General features: G+C 44.4%; 1 pseudogene; it reads left to right on the plus strand.

The window, feature by feature from the left end:
• Positions 1-12,850: 12,850 nt before the first annotated feature.
• On the plus strand, positions 12,851-14,006 carry LOC147972755 (protein FAR1-RELATED SEQUENCE 5-like; annotated as a pseudogene).
• Positions 14,007-14,356: the final 350 nt, after the last annotated feature.

Below are 14,356 nucleotides of genomic sequence, written 5' to 3' on the forward strand. Positions count from 1 at the left end.
AGATTGGAGCACAACTTTCTTCACGAGACCTTCAAAATCTCATGCTTGAGATGTTCATCCGATCCAGTCGATTGAACAGACGGATTGATCTATCACGGATTCCAGCAGCAAGGCGGCAAAACTCGTAGTAGAGAGACAAAACCAACGACGGCACCTCACGGCAGCATCCTGGGACAAGAAACCAGCCACGACACCTTCCGGCGCCGCCCTGGGACAGAGAACACCGGCCCCCGCGCCGCCGCCGGGGAGGCGGCTGGCGGCGGACCAGCGGAACCCTAAGTCGCCCTGGGAGTCGCCCCTCAGGAGAGAAAACGCTTCAAGCCTCTTGCTCCAGCAGTCCAGCTTAGGAAATTTGTCTTTAAATTGCCCTCTTCGCCATATACACCTTTTCTTTGCGAGGGTCTCCATATACACCTTGGGTCCACTAGTTTTCCTCACAACACAAACACCCTCCGATCCATGTTACAAAAAAAATAAAAATTCATTCATCCTAATTGAAGATGGCCACAACACATTCTTCTGCTCCGACACCTAACTCACCCACCTCGCCTGGACATACAATTTGCTAACCTTTTCTCTCACTCCACAAACCAGTCAGTTTTAGGTTTGCTAGTGTCTTGCAAAATGGTTTACTAGCTAACCGGTGAAATCGCCTAAACCATGTTGCTTCGTTGGAGCTGGCTGCGTTGACCTATTTGTTGTAGGATATCCGACTTGAGGGTCATCGAGACTTCAGATTCCTCAACCATGCGATCCACTTGGTGTGCAAAAATTCTAAACAAGGGCAGTAGGAACACACTAGTCTCATCCGTCTTATATTCTTGCCTAGTTTATTTTATTACTGTTTTTGGATCCCCAAGAAAGTGCTCAAAGCAATTGATGCGATTGGACTTGCCTTCTTCTCGACGTTAGAGGAAACATGCATTGGTACCAATGTCTTATCGCTTGAAGAAAATGTTTGCAAAGTAAAAAATATTTCATGATCTCTCACATTCATTAGTCATTAGTGACGATTTCAGAGTGATTTTCTAAGAATTTCTAAGATTATCCTGTTTAAACAACAGTGTGATGAGCATAAAAATATCACTCAACACTGGTCCGAAATAGATACACTAAAGTGATGCAGGTTACTACTCCCTTCGTTCCTAAATACTTGTCTTTCTAGTCATTTCAACAAATGACTACATACGAAGCAAAATAAATGAATCTACACTTTAAAATATGTCTATATACATACATATGTAGTAGTCATTTGAAATGTCTAGAAAGACAAATATTTAAGAACGGAGGGAGTAGTTGTCATTGTCACGCCGGTCTCTGCATGGCTGGTAGCCTCTCAACCCCTTCAAAGAAGAGCATTTTTATGGTAGCCTGTACTGTTATAGAGGGAAGGGAGCAGTATACCATATCATCCACCCTTGATTTTGTGAGGGTACTCTAGTCATAATTTTGTTTTACAGTACAAAATAACGTCAGCCCATTAAGAATCGGCTGGTCTGTTCATTGCCCTGCCCCGAGCCGTAGCCGAACTCGATGCCGCGTCCCTATTTCCCGGTGCACTCCCGCCAACGCCCACGGGCTCTCGTCGATCTCGCCGTCATCTGACCCTGTCCTCGCACCTCCAGGTTCCAGCCGCGCCTCCCGCTGGGGTGTGCATCGCCCTCACACACACGTCCACGTCCTGGTCAGTACAGGATCGCAGACTTTCCCACCTTCCATGGTGGTTCATCACTTAACTCTTGGTCGGTGGAGATGCTGTGTTTTGGTTGATCTATAGAGCCCGTCGATTGGTTTGCTTCTAAAATACACGCACTGCATCTAATTTCCTTAGCTGCCGCTGAAGAAGAGGAGCTCATCAGGCTCGCACAACTGTGCCATACTGCTGACCGCCCGGAAGGGGATGCGGATGAAAACGAGATGCAGCAGTTTCCAACGGAAGAGGAAGGGGAGGGGGGCTCGTCGAGGAAGACGACGCGGCTGCGTGTGGCAGGCACCTCGAGCATAGCTGGCGCTTGGCGGCATAGTAACGTCGATCCACGGGAATGACGGTCCACAATGGAGATGCTCGAAAAGCGGCTGCCGGAACCCGAGACGAGAGGCGCGTGCGGGAAAAGGGCACTAACTTTTTTCCACTCCCTAAATTACCCTCACAACACGTATACTGCTGCTCGTGGACCTGCCAGTTCCACCGCTACTGTTGACGATGAGACTGTCCCAAATTGAGCAGTATAGATCCATCACAACCCTCGGATTTCTAGAATAGACGGCCCATATTGATGACAGGGTACGGTAAAAGAGCTCAAGAAGAAAAGGGGCTAATGGCCTCTGGATGTTTGGTATGATCCTAGTACCTCCTGACAATTGGTGCCAGAAAAGGGGAAGAACCCCATCTAGTTGTTGCCTTCGCTGCGGTCTCCTCTCCTTTGACACCGAAACTGTAGCATATTGCCTCAGTTAACTCGGCTGCGTGCTCAGCCTTCACTCTTCTTGCTCCAACACCTCTGCAGGGTTCTACATAGACGAGTCGTCTCTCGTTGAACCGCCCACACGACGTCGTCGGAGGTTGCTGCTGTGGACTTCGCGTGGAGCCGGACGGTTCGCATGGTTCCTGGGGCCAGGCACCCACTGCTTCTTGGTGGAAGAAGATACAAGAGAAAAGTGGCAATTACCCCTCAATCCCGTTATGCTGACATATTTGCCCTGCAATCCCCACTCGTCAATTATACCTAGGATGTCTATGGTTGAATGTCTGTCTATAATATAGATGACTATGTTTGGCTTTGAGCTCGCAATTTTGTTGTTGGGCTTGAATTCGTATCCCCGATGCATCCCATTCATAGGCTACTAACATCCAATCTCACAATGGACTATACTGATACGCTCCACTCACCATCATCCCCATGTACCCAGCTAGTTAATCTCTCTTCTACATCCAATCCAATTGTGCCAGCTAGACAAGAGATGTTGATTGGCGAGCATATATCATGTAACCACCCTACCGTAAAGAGAAGACAATAAATTGTAATGAAGTTTGAGCTACTCCTATGTCTTACCATTGAAGGTACAATTGTGAGTGTCGGTCCATACTACATAGAACTAGTTGACATGGCGGATTGCAGCAGTAGCAATGCAAGTAGGTTCAAGGAGCAGCTAGAGTTTACTCACCAACAATTTATCGCTGATATATACTATTATGTAACTATTGAAACATTTTACGGTGCATCAACTTAATATGGATCGTTTATTTCTGCTCGTTGTACAGCCGAGATGAGCCAATACTACACCAGATTTCTGGTAGTATATCAAGTAATCAGGGGCATTTTGGGTAGTTCACATTTATCCATCCCAGGTAGGTAATTTACTCATCCCGCACTGAACATTTCCCGTCGCCATCGCCGGTCGCCCCATCCAGCCTGCCCTGCACTGGCACGGTGGCGCCCCCGTCCTTGCCTAGCCGGCCGTCATCGGCAGCAAGATGCCCTGCATTTCTTGTTCTTTTCTTGCCTGCCGGATCTGGAGTTGGTAACCAGCTGAGACTCGAAGGCGAGTCGTGGCCCCGGCTGCATGCCCCGTCGACGTCTCTTCTTCCTGAACTCGAAGGTATTTTCGACAGGCAACCGAAGGTACCAACCAGGACTAAAGGTATTTTTATGAATTTTTTTTTTGATTTTTTGATTTTTTGATTTTTAAATTTCTGAATTATTTTCCAATTTAATCTCTAATCACCCCTCATCATTGCTCTATTTAACCTTTAATCTCTAATCACCCCTCATCATTTCAAATAATCGAACTTCCCGGCCGGTCACCTGTCACGCATCCTCTCACTACTCCAGTCTGAGCACGCTTAACTTCCGGATTCTATTCCCCCTCGTTTCCAAGTCTGCACTTCTTATTTTCCTAACAATAGTAAGATGTCAATTTTATTAACCCTCAGGAGTTTAGCTTGGGCATGAAGTCACATGTTTTACTGCTTGAGTTTGAAACTATTATTCTAAAAAACAATAATTATTTAGTAACACTAATATTTCTTAAATAAGTAGTTTGACCACAGTTTGACCAAAATTCAAAAAATTGAAATAATTATTTAGTAACACTAATATTCTTGAATAATTATGTAGTAACACTAATATTTCTTGAATAAGTAGTTTGACCATAGTTTGACCAGATTTGACCAAAATTCAAAAATACCGTAATAATTGTTTAGTAACACTGATATTCTTGAATAATTATTTAGTAACACTAATACTTCTCGAATAAGTAGTTTGGCCAAAGTTTGACCTGATTTAACCAAAATTAAAAAAGCTGAAATTTGAGCATAACTTTTTTTCCTTTTAGAATTTGAGGATTTTAAAAATTTGCAAACAGGTCGTAGGCTGTGAAAATCGGATGCGGATTTTCGTGATATATTATACGTTTTTTCGACATCGTATGCAAAAGTTATAGCCGTTTTACTTTTTCATGACACTTTTTTGCAAAATATGTCCAAATTTAAGTTTTTTAATTTTCCTAACTAGTAGATGTAGTAATATAACTACATCTCGAAGAATTTTATTTTTTTGAAGTTTTTATCATTTTCTTTTGCTTTTTACAAAAGTGAAAAGACGATCCACAGGGGAGGGGGGTAGAGTTTGAAAATGGGACCTTTAGTCCCGGTTTGACACACGAACCAGGACTAAAGGGTGTTGCACCCTTTAGTCCCGGTTCGTGTCTCAAACCGGGACTAAAGGGCTCATTTGAACCGGAACTAATGCCTTTAGCCGCACGAACCGGGACCAATGCTCACATTAGTCCCGGTTCGTGACTGAACCGGGACTAATGGGCTTATCTGGCCCGAACGAAAGCCCTGTTTTATACTAGTGTTGTTCAACCCGTCCCAGGCATGACTCGCTAATAATGGAACGCGATGCTATATCATGGCTAGAACTCTATTGAATTCTCGTCTTGACATCATGTGCCTTCTTTTCGGAAAACGATAGCTAATTAAGTTGCTACATCGAGATGGCAGCAACGGCGGCGGCTGCAGCTATAGCGGCATCGAGATGGCGGGCCACCGGGAGGATTGCAAGCGGCCGGAATGGCGGAGCTCTTGAAGGCGGCGGCCTACAGGCACAGTCAGGAGACTACAGGCTGCGTCCGGTGATTATTGCCGGCGTTGGGCTGGCTGATATTGGGGACGGTGGCCTGCAGTGGCATCGGCTGTGATTAATTAGACGACACATATTTTCATTAGTTAGATGAATCGCGTTATTGTTGAACCTGGGAAAAGACAACTCTATCCCTAATAGAAAATCTGATGGACTCATGTTGATCGTTGGATTAACTTTAATAATACCCGTTATAACGAGTAGTATGATGTACCGTAAAAAGTCTCTAACTATTATATAGCGATGTACTGTGTATCAACGTTCAGTTAGTTATTCCAGCCTTTCAAGTAAAACAATATAATGTTACAAATAATGTGAGTAAATTGTTTCATGTAGCATTACACAGTTGAGAAATGCCAAACAAGTATCATTAACTCATGGACGCATGTGATATGACAACCTTACAAACTAGCTATACGGATCAAATGATCAAGTCAAGTCCATGCGTTTTTGCACGCAAAGAAAAAAAAACTGTAGGTACTTTCCGGAACAAGTTACATGTAGGCTGTCCTCAAACATAGTGTGCAATGCATTAGACGACTAGTAGAGCAGTACTATTTGTAAATATGTACTCACCCCTGGTAGTCAAGTATGCACAACTGTTGAATTGCTTGGCTCCGGAGTACTCCCTCCATCCGGAAATAATTATTGGAGAAATGAATAAAAATAAATGTATCACGAACTAAAATACATCTAGATATATCTATTTCTCATCCAAGTATTTTCGAACGCAGGGAATATTGATTAGTGCAGGCTCACTATTCTCGCGTACGATCATCGAGGTTTGCACACATGAAACAAAAAGTGTACCTCGTCAACCATCCTTGGCCTAGCTAGTGGAAATTGATGCTATTCTTGATTCCTTATTCATATAAGTTACTCCCTCCGTTCACAAATATAAGATGTCTTAGATATTTCAATATGGACTAAATACAAATTAAAATAACACACTAAAATATGTCTATATGCATTTAAATTAGAAAAATAATTCAAACATCTTATAATAATGAACGGAGGGAGTATATTCCTGTCATTTGTGCTAGCTGTGCTTGCTAGTTTGACTGGATTAGGTAAGTCTACAAGCAACAATTTCGACTTAACTCATGATTTCTTACCTCTTTTTTTTTTAGAAAAGGAGGATGTACCCCCGGCCTCCGCATCTGAACTATGCATGCAAACGTATTATTAATTATTCACAAAGATTATATAAAGTGATACATCAATAAGGCTGAAGCCATCATCTTGGTAACGTTGTTGCTACTCCTATCCCCTTGATGAAGGCGTGCCGAATGTCCGGGCCTAATACCAAACAGACATCGCACCAAAGCCTAACATCTAAAGCCGGGTGTCCCATCTCAGCCACTACCTGGATTGGGTCCCATACCGGTTTGGCACACTCTCAGTGAGCACCGCACGCTACAAGAGCCGTCACCTCCATCTTCCCTCGGTCCATCCTCAAAGCAGAACTGATGCACCGACCTTGCCAGGCCTCTCTGCCATCAACGCCACCATGACGCCAGACAACTTCCTCCTCCTGCGTGAGTCCATCTCCAATACGTGCCCATCGCCGAACCTCCGCGGCGCCATGCCGTTGGGAACCGCCGTCAGCCTTGCGGTAGATGTAACACCGCTCCTCCTCTTGCCCCCTTCAGCCAACACGTGCTCCAAAACGATGCCCCCAGGAGGGACAACGACATCGAAGGTGCCATCATCGTCCGATCTGGTAGACCCAGATCTAGGGTTTCCCCCGGAGCATCACGAGTGGGGCGCCATGACCTACAACAACGATGCCTCAAGAAGGGAACGACGTCATAGACGCCGCCATCGTACGCCATGACCGTAGTCGGCGCGATTTTCACCGTAAATCACGGCCCCCCAATCTCTCAGCTGACTGAAACCGAACGGAGCTTCGCCGTGAAGACCAAAGCCGCCGTCGGCACGCCTGCAGGGAGCCTCCAGCCGCCCGTCACCGGTCCTCCACACGCCACCAGTTGCCACGCCGGGGCGGATCTGGACGGGACGCCAGATCCGCGGCTTTTTTTGCCCATCTCCAGGCATAGACTCCACCGAGGGGAAGAGCACCATGCCGACCATGGATCTGGCCGCCGCCGCATAGGCAAGGGAGGACGCCCTACCTGCTGCTCGCGGTTCCAACACCAGAGTCGCTCTTGTCGCCTCCGGGTGATCCTGCAGCCCCTGCCGTGTCTGGCCCTCCACGCGCAGGACGAGGCACCGCAGCACCGCCGTCGGACCTGCCCGCGAGCCGTCGCGCCCCGGATGAACGCGATGCCGCCGCCCGAGGATGCCCGCCCACGCCGATCCCTCACGCGAGGAGGAGATGGGCCCCGCCGCCGCCAGCACCTACCGGGCTTTGCCCGGCGGCGCGGATCAGCGGCGGCGAGGGAAGAAGAGGGGCGGGGTTGCAGGTATGGAGGTAGTAGTTGTACCAGTGATGCTGTTGCACGTGGAAGTTGGTTTCACTAGGGCACTTCCAATACTTATCGGATTTTTTCTTAGGTGACATATTTAAAGTATATTATATTATATCACTAGTAGAAAAACGACCTTACGTTCACCTCGCTAGTCCCGGTTCGATTACGGCCCGGTACTAATGTGACCATTAGTCCCGGTTTCGACGGCTAAGGCGCGGGCATCATTAGTCCTGGTTCGTGGTGTATCTATAGTCCCGATTTGTGTCACAAACCAGGACTAAAGAGATGGTGGCAGGCTGGGTTGAAGCCACCAACCAAGACTAAAGGAGTCTAACCTTTTAGTTTCGGTTGGTGGCTCCAACCGAGACTAACCTTTAGTCCTGGTTGGTGGCTCCAACCTGGACTAAAGGGGTTCTGCAATTTTCAAACTCTACCCCCTCCCCCTTATCGCCTTTTCAGTTAAAAAAACAAAAGAAAATGATAAAAACTTCAAAAAATTAAAATCCTCCGAGATGTAGTTATGTTACTACATCTACTAGTTAGAGAAATTTAAAAACACAAATTGCGACACGTTTGGCAAAAAAATGTTATGAAAAAGTAAAATGACTATAACTTTTGCATACGATGTCGAAAAGACGTATAATATATCGAAATGTTCAACACGAAAAGCCGATTCCGATTTTGGCGGCCATAGGCCGTTTTGCAAATTTTAGAATCCTCAAATTTTGAAAGAAAAAAGTTATCGTCAAATTTAAGTTTTTTGAATTTTGGTCAAACTATGGTCATACTATGGTCAAACTACTTATTCAAATAATATTAGTGTTAATAAATAATTATTATTTTTTAGCATAATAGTTTGAAACTCAAACGGTGAAACATGTGACTTCATGCTCAAGCTAAACTCCTAAGGGTGAATAGGATTGACAGCTTACTATTGTTAGGAAAACAACAAGTGTAGACTTAGAAACTAGGGGGAATAGAACTTGAAAGTTAAGCGTGCTCAGACTGGAGTAGTGAGAGGATGGGTGACCGGCCGGGAAGTTAGATGATTTGAAATGAGTGCTCCACACTTGAGCAGTGATGAGGGGTGATTAGACAGTAAATTGTTAAATAATTCAGAAATTTGAAAATTAGAATAAACTTTGATTTTTTTTCATAATAAATAAAAAAATTCAAAAAAAATATTCCTTTAGTCCCGGTTGGTGTTAGTAACCGGGACTAAAGGTCCCCAGCCCTTGGCGCGGGCTCGTGCCACGTGGTGGGCCTTTGGTCCCGGGCCGTGTTGAACCGGGACTAAAGGGGGACCTTTAGTCCCTACTCCCTCCGTCCGGTGAAGAGTGTACATCTAAAATTTTTAGGACAAATTATGAAGTGAAATAAAAAATGCATTGAAAAAGTGCATGCCACAATCTCTCTCCTCTTTAATTAACCAACCCCAATGAGCTAAGTGCATGTAAAAATTAAGAAGACCATGTGTAGATTGTTATTAGTCTAGATTACCATGTGATGAGAGAGAAGTATTTTTTTCTACTTTAAAGTGCATTGGAAAGATAGAAATACACTCTTTTGTGGACAAATTTTGAAGCCAAACGTACACTCTTTACCGGACGAAGGGAGTATCCTTTAGTGCCGGTTACAGAACCAGGACTAAAGGTCCTTACGAACCAGGACTAAAGCCCAATTCTACACTAGTGTATGATGAAGCTTGTGGAATTGAATGGTGTGACTAACAGAGATTTGTCGTGAGCAAAGTGATCAATATAGTAGATCCATTATCATTGGGACGAACATAGAGATTATTATACGCCAAGTAACATCAAAAGTGCGGTTTTTCGAAGATGAAATGTCTAATATTTTTTCGCCTGGAGAATTAATCGTACTATTGCCAGCGGGGCGGCCATCTCAGGTCTTTGGTAGCGGAGCAGGGTAACCCTTAATTACCTAGCGGCCAGCGACTAGCACCATCAAGCTCCGTCATTGTTCGTCGCCCCGGCAAATTTATATTCTTCCATCCGCCAGTAAATGTGATGACACCAATTGTATTTGGAATGCAAAAGCGTGGAACAAATTTCCTCTCTTGTGGCTAGCAGAATGCATGCATATTGACATCGATCTTTGAAAGAAAAAGGATTTCCGAGGAGCTTGCTAGAAGAGTTAAGCTATGGCTTAAATGAATCTTGCCATAATGTTAAATCTTATGCATGTTTTTCTCTTAAGTCTCTTTTCCACGACCGAGTTTCCCTACACTTCAAGACATGCACCTCATCAAATGCTAAAAAGTGACTGTTAGCATAAGTGAATAGACGGTAGGAATGTACGTAGCTACGTGCTCTCGCCTAAACGCATCTTGCTAACCTTTTCTCTCACTTTCACAAACCAGTCAGTTTTAGGTTTGCTACTCTTGCAAAACGGTTAACTAGCTAACCCGTGAAATCGCCTAACTCATGCTGCTTCGTTGGAGTTGGATGCGTTGACCTATTTGTAGTGGGATATCCGACTTAAGGGTCATCGAGGCTCAGATTCCTCAACCATGCGATCCACTTGGTGCGCAAAAATTCTAAGCAAGGGCAGTAGGCTCACACTAGTCACACCCGTCTTATATTCTTGCCTAGTTTATTTTATGACTTTGTTATAGTTTGCCGATCGCGGATCTGATCGCTTTGAGGCATTTTTTTCTTTTTTCTCGCCTACCATAGTTTTGGTCTTATATGACTTTGCTATTTGCCGGCGTGTTTTTGTATGGGTGCGTTGGTGTTGGTTGTGTGCATCCTGGCAATGCAGAGGCCGGATGCGTTCTCATTGTGTTTGTATTCTCTTGATGCTTTATTTTGAGTCAATAAAGTCCACCCTTTATCAAAAAAAAGCTTATTTTATGGCTGTTTTTTGGATCCCAAGAAAGTGCTCAAAGCATGCATGGGTACCAAATGTCTTATTGCTTGAAGAAATGTTCGGAAACCAAAAAATTTGGTAGTTTAGCCATCAAAATCTTGCATGTGCAGAATTATTGCCTCACGAAATTTGTTGTCAAACTATTCTCTTCGGAAAATAAACCATGGGCCCACTAGTTTCCCTCACCACGCCTGTACGCCTTCCTCACTCGACCAACCACACCTCATTCTTTGGAAAACTGCAAACACCCACCGAACTTCCCTATAAAAAAATTTGCATTTGACCCAATTAGAGTTTGCCACAATACTTTTTGTTTCCGCGGAAACAGAGGAAATTAGATCCTCAACCAGTAAATGTAATTCAACATCAAATTTCAAAGACACATCACATGATGTTCATCAGTCAAAGCCCGACATCAATGTGTAGAAATATTTTTGTGTCGGGACATCGAAACACCTTCACACCATTGTTGTAGGAAATTATAAGGAGTCACAAGGAATAAATGGATTATCCACAAATTTATCGATTCTACCAGAATCATATAACATAAAGACTACATTTATTGACGTATATTTCTTCTCAAAATTGTTAATACTTTTTTGGCTCTGAAACAAAATCCATGGTAAGTACCTCTTGCATCATATTAGTTCGCAAGAGGAAGCAAGTTAAAGAAGAATAACAATCACTCAGCAAAAGAGTTGTATTTACCGATGTAATACATACTCCTCATAATTATTTACTACATGGAATAAATTAACATCTCATTCATAAGAAAAATTTATGAGCTAGTGAGAAAGCAAGGCTTTTAGAAAATGTGTACATGTAGACCCGACATCTATTACGCTGTATCGTACCCTCTAGATATAAGTGGAATTATGCTTCGATACTAAAAATCATTGGTAGTATATAAATCATATAATTCATGCAATTAATGGATGAAAGAACTACATACTCATATGGGTCACTTGTTTTAGATATCTATACTGAGAGGTGTTTTACGGTGATTGGGAAAGTACTGGCAGTACTTTCGAGTACTTACCCCTCCGATTTTTATTGGCCGTCCGATCTGGTGGGGGATTAAAAATGAATTAACTTAATTAGTTTAATCAGAGAAGGGCATAATGGTACAGGGTAAAATATTCTGTTTTGAACCGATCACGTCCACGACGTCTAGATCCAGTCCTCGTTCTCATCAAGTTCTCGTTCCCGTCCTCTTCCTTCTGTCCGACGAGCCCGGCGAGAGGAACCAACACCGTCGGCGGCGGCGTCCTCGTCCTTCCACCTCGTCCCATTCACTATAAACGACGTGCTCGGCTTCAGGAAAGAAGATTAAGGCGCGACATCTGCGGCGGCAGTGTCGGCGGCGGCACTATAGGAACTCGCCCCCGCCGATCACATCGCTTCCGGGCTTGCATCCTAAGGTATGAATCGCCCGAATCTCAAATCCTCCCCATTTGATTGGCCCGCTGGAAGTGACTATTGGCAAAAACTCCAACTTCCTCGTAGATGGATCTATACTCTGCGGTTGGCCCCTCGGTTAGGCCGCCGGGAGATATCAATGCTTGTTCTGAACGTAGGCTTGTTTTTCTTGATGCAGCAGGAGATATCAATGCCTGCAGGAGATAGGCCATAAACTTACTTTGTTTCATAGCCTACATTCCTACTTTGATTTTTTTAGTCATCATCGATTTAGGTTTCCCTAGTGCATGCAATTCAATTTAGAATCCTCCTCCGATCTATTCGTCGCCGCTCGCCGCTCCTGACCTTCTCCGTCGTCGACCTGCCCGGCGAGAGGAATAAATTCATCGTCCTCGTCCTCCACCCAACCAACCCTAGCCCCCCACGCCGTCACCGAAGAAGAAGAAGGCCGGATCTGCGCCGGCTGAATCGGCGGCGACCGCGGCGGCGATCCCATCTCTTCGCGCGTACCATCCTTAAGGTATGAATTCGGCTTGGCGTTCTGCTCGTTCTCTTGGCCGTTGCGCCCCTCCACTGTGCATGCAGTACAACCTCAACCCCACAAGATCTGGGTACGGACTAGAACAACGAATGGAAAGCTTCATCGTGGCATGGTTTCTCTTGAGCTAATCGCATCATGTTTGTTTAAGTAAGATGTTGACGTTTGAGATGAGATATAGTAAAGGAAGATGAGATACTGGTTCCATAGTTCACTTAATTTAGTTTATTAAAGTCATCATCACTTTAGGTTTGCATAGCGCATGAAATATAGTTTAAAGGAAGATGAGATACTACTTGTTGGACGTTGATGATTGGTTTCCCTCACATGTCAAACCAGCAAAGTCTTTTCCATGCACTTGTCTTTGCCTATGAGCTATTTTACACCTGCAACATTGATAAACAGAAAGATGTTGATGATTGGTTTCCCTCACATGTCATATGCAGGAAGACATGGCGTATGCAAGTGATGAGAGTATGTTTGAGTATGTAAATGTTGTCAGCAAGATGTTTGATAGTGAGGCTGAAGGTTATGAATTCTACAACAAATATGCTCTTGAAAAAGGTTTTAGTGTGAGGAAAAGCTACGTTGAGTGGGATGGATCCAACAAATACATAATTTTAAGGAAAATTGTGTGTAGTCGTCAAGGGTTTCGCGAAGATAAGCACATGAAAAGAAATATGGAAGATAGAAAAAGGAGGCCACGAAGTTTAACTCGTGTTGGGTGTAATGCTAAATTGGTCATTACGAGACAGGAGGAAACCGGTCGGTGGTTTGTCAAGGATTTCGTCGATGAGCACAACCATCCTCTAGCCCCACGGGATCTTTCTTGTTTGTTGCGTTCGCACAGACGAATTAGCGATGAGCAGAAAGCGGACATTGCGGACATGGAAAAATGTGGGATCCGCAAATACCGTATTATGGATATTTTGTGCTTTCAATACGGTGGATTTGATAAGGTTGGATGCATAAAGAGGGACGTTTATAATTTCTGCCATGCTAATAAGCAGGAGACAATCAGTGCCGGTGATGCTAAAACGGTGATCATGCACATGATGGCGAGGCGAGAGCGAGATGTGGATTTTTTCTTCAAGTACTTGGTAGACGAGCATGGCCATCTGAAGGGACTGTTCTGGGCTGATAGTCAATCGCGACTTGACTATGAGGCTTTCGGAGACGTCATTGTTTTTGATAGCACATACAGAACCAACAAATACAATCTGCCATTCGTGCCTTTTGTCGGGTTGAATCACCACCGCAGCACTGTTATATTTGGCTGTGGTATAATTTCTCATGAAACAAGCCAGGCATACGAGTGGATGTTGCGGACCTTTTCTGATTGCATGGCACAGAAGCATCCGATATCTGTGATCACAGATGGGGACCTTGCAATGTAGAGAGCAATAAGGGTGGTCTGGCCAGACTCAAACCATAGACTATGTATATGGCACATTCAGCAGAACATTGTACGCCATCTGCATGATGACGACGTAAAGGAGGAATTCAGATCTTTCATTTATGATACTTCTTCCATTGAAGAGCATGAGATAAAATGGATACAATTCTTACAACGGAATAAAGTAACCAGTGAGGAGTCTTGGCTGCATCAGATGTATCAGATGAGAAAGTTGTGGTGTGCTCCATATCTTGAGGGGCGTTGTTTCCTAGGATTGAGCAGCAATTAGAGGAGTGAGAGCTTGAACTCTGTGCTACATACGCATCTTGAGGGTAAGATGTCGTTGTTTGAAATGCTAGAGCACTATGAGCGTTGCCTTGCGTCGCGACGGATTAACGAAGCTCTCCATGACGTCGAAGCCTTGCAGTCCGTTCCATTTACAGAGGAAAATGCTTCGCCGCTTGAGAAACACGCCGCAACAGTTTTCACACCTAGTGTCTTTAAGATGGTCTTATCGAGCATAGATGCTGTCAGCAAA

This window comes from Triticum urartu, chromosome 5A (genome assembly GCF_056163025.1).
Source record: "Triticum urartu cultivar PI428250 chromosome 5A, HENAU_Tu73, whole genome shotgun sequence".
Taxonomy (NCBI): Eukaryota; Viridiplantae; Streptophyta; class Magnoliopsida; order Poales; family Poaceae; genus Triticum; species Triticum urartu.